Source organism: Polistes canadensis, unplaced genomic scaffold, assembly GCF_001313835.1.
Source record: "Polistes canadensis isolate GaletaPanama2010 unplaced genomic scaffold, ASM131383v1 scaffold_19, whole genome shotgun sequence".
Taxonomy (NCBI): domain Eukaryota; kingdom Metazoa; phylum Arthropoda; class Insecta; order Hymenoptera; family Vespidae; genus Polistes; species Polistes canadensis.
The window spans coordinates 532,068-535,207 of NW_014569566.1; the positions used below are offsets into that span (position 1 = coordinate 532,068).

Sequence of the window (3,140 nt, forward strand, 5' to 3'; positions counted from 1 at the left end):
ATATATAAAATAATTTGACCCAATTTTATTATCCTTTGCTTAACGTTTGCTTACTATTCCTCAATCGGTTTTTTTTTTGTTCTTTTTTTTTTTTTATTCTGTTTTATTTAGACATTTATCGAATTCAGATAGAATTTCAATTCGTGATAATACATTTATCGAAGGCGTATACTAAATGATATCAAATTTACAAACCTCTCGTGCTACGCAACGCAAAACATTCTCGTCGAATTCAGGATGTTTCGAAATTTCTTGGAAATTACAAACGATGTTTATAAATTATCCGCGTATCGTCGTTAAATACGTATTATTTTTTGTTCTATTTTTAATATCTATCTGTATTAGCACACACGTGTCATTACTTAAAACATACTTTTTTTCTTATTATTATAAATGATTATCGAATTTTTTTTACATTCATTTTTGTTGAATACAAATAAATATTAGATACACGAGTGAAATCATTTTTCATATTATTTTATTTAAACAATTTTCATTTCTAATCTCATATTAGTCCATTAAAAATTATCTTCAAATACTTATACACATATACACATATACATACACATTAAGAGATACGTATTTGATCAATAATCATTCGATATTGAGACGACACTTTCCATTGACGTTTACGTAATGAGGTTCACACCTAATCGGTACTATAATAATCTGTCGACTTCCCACATTTGGTAGGGCAGTTGTTGTACTTAATTCCTTTATATTTGCATTATTATCGTCGATACGTCGATTATTAAAAATTTGATTTATATTCGTCGATATAGTATTCTTCATCTTTTCGATAGTTTCTTCGACTTGATGAAACAGAAAACGTTTCGTACGAATCGCACTTTCCTCCGTGGTACAGGTCAATATAGCGATCACCAGATAATACCATAAGAAATAAAGATGACACTTGGAAAAAGCCATTTTCGGATTGCGTAAGCCTTCCTGTTAGATAAATACCAAACTTTACGTAAAAAAAACATATTATTGTGAAATCATTCTTATTATAACGCATACGTTATCGATTAAAAGTTTTAGTATACATCAAATTGAATATTACTACTATTATTACTACTATTATGAAATATCTGACAATAATTAAATATTATATTATGTGTTACGGACCATTTGGGAAATTCGGAATTATGAACATTGCGTAGGCATTATCCACAATGGCAGACGTTTTTGGACAAATGTAGGAAACAAAAGAATTGTTATGGACTTTTCCTAGGCATTGTAAATAATACTTTGGTATCCTATAGAATATCAAATTATTATGTAAGTAATGTTGAGAAGAATACATTATTGGGCAACCTAATCCCCCCTACAATCAACACACACATTCGCTTTTGTCTGTGAGGGGTTGATTGTGAAGGGGTTGATTATGGGGGTTGGTCGGTTGCTCGATATCTAAGAAATGTGAGAAATATGAATACAATTCTTCTATTACCCAAAAACGTCTGCCATTGTGAATAATGTTCATAATTCCGAATTAACAATATATGAACTAACATATGTACAATTAAAATATACTTTATTTTGTTCTTTATATTAAAAATATTTGTTATACGTGAAAAATCAATTAGAAAAGTTTACCATTGGTGGAAGAATTTTTCTTAAAAAAAAAACGTATCTTTTGTTAAAGTAAAAGCATATCGTTACAATTATTTTTTTTTTCTTTTTCTTATAGAATATCTTACTATAGTATTTTCTTCGATCTTATTGTTAAAGCAAAATGAAATAAATGTATATAATGCAAATGCAATAGCAGTACTCAAATTTTCAGTCGGTAACGTATTTTACTGTTTTATATATGATAACAATGAATATGTATTTATATATATAAAAGTATAATATAGGAACACGAGGAGGGTAGGAGGAGGGGGGGAGGGAGGGATAAAAATAAAAAAAGAAGATATAAAATTGAAGAATATTTCAGTTTTGTAGATGGTTGTTACAAGTTTTCCGAATTCTTAATAGCTTCCGTACTCGAAATTTTCAAATGAATGGAATCGAGAATACATATGTATCTATGTATCTAAATGAAACATATATATATATAAAAAGAAAAAGAAATATATATATATATATATCTATATGTGTGTGTGTGTGTGTATAAGATCGATCGATGTTGGTTGGAATGAAGTAGAAAGAGAGAAAACGATGGTATAAGAGAAGAAGGAAGAATCCATGTTAGGAGTTTTCTCTAACGAAGAAAATGCGATAGCACGTGAAGGAAAAGTGGAGAAACATTTATTCTTAGGTATATATATATATATATATCGAGAAAATAAAGAAAGTAAAGTAAAGGGAAAGAAGAGAATAGAATAGAAGGTAAGGTAAGGTAAGGTAAGGTAAAGTAAGGGAAGGAAAGGGAAGGAATGTTGGCAGGTATTGTCGAAGTAGAAGAAAAGAGAAGAAGAAGAAGAAGAAGAAGAAGAAGAAAATACTCCGTCTGGTGTACTCGTCCCACACACCCCACCCCACCTTACCCCACCCCACACCTTCCTCTAGTACCTACCCACCTATCTTGAACCGATACACGATATCTTCTTCTAATAATACACATCGCTAGTATCCGATGCAGCCACGATAAATATACGATGCGAATAAAGCAATACATCTGCTTATCGATTTTCATCGCGAATGTGAATCTTAAAATAGGTTTTCCACCCACTCTTTGTTGAAGAAAGCACAAGAGAGAGAAAGAGAGAGGAGGGGTGGGTGGGAGGTAGATGGAAAAAGGCTCGCGGCACTTTGTCCAAAAGAGTAGACCAAGGGAATGAGTGAGAAAGAGAGGTGGCGGGGTAGAGGGGTTCATTTTTCAAACGGAAGGAAGGAAGCAAGGCAGGCAGGCAAGCAGGCAGGCAGACAGACAGGCAGACAGACAGACAGGCAAGGAGGGAATTTAAGAAGGACGAATAAGGGTTCGCTGAACATCGAATTAACTCTTCGGAGCTTCTACTGCGAGTAGCGATAACTTGGAAAAGAGAGAAAGAGAGAAAGAAAGAGAGATAGAGAGAGTAGCGTTTTCCTTCGTAGGAAAATCAAAAGGCGTCTTTTACTAAATTCGTTGGTAGACTAAGAAAAGAGAAAGGTAGATGAGAGAGAGAGAGAGAGAGAGAGAGAGAGAGAGA

At 32.6% G+C, this 3,140-nt stretch overlaps 1 long non-coding RNA gene across 1 annotated transcript in view; it reads right to left on the reverse strand.

The window, feature by feature from the left end:
• Positions 1 to 684: 684 nt before the first annotated feature.
• LOC106793835 overlaps positions 685 to 3,140 on the reverse strand; it is a 3,199-nt gene continuing 743 nt past the window's right edge. The window contains exon 2 of the long non-coding RNA XR_001382467.1: positions 685 to 948. This is a non-coding gene — a long non-coding RNA (uncharacterized LOC106793835). The remainder of the gene's footprint in view (positions 949 to 3,140) is intronic.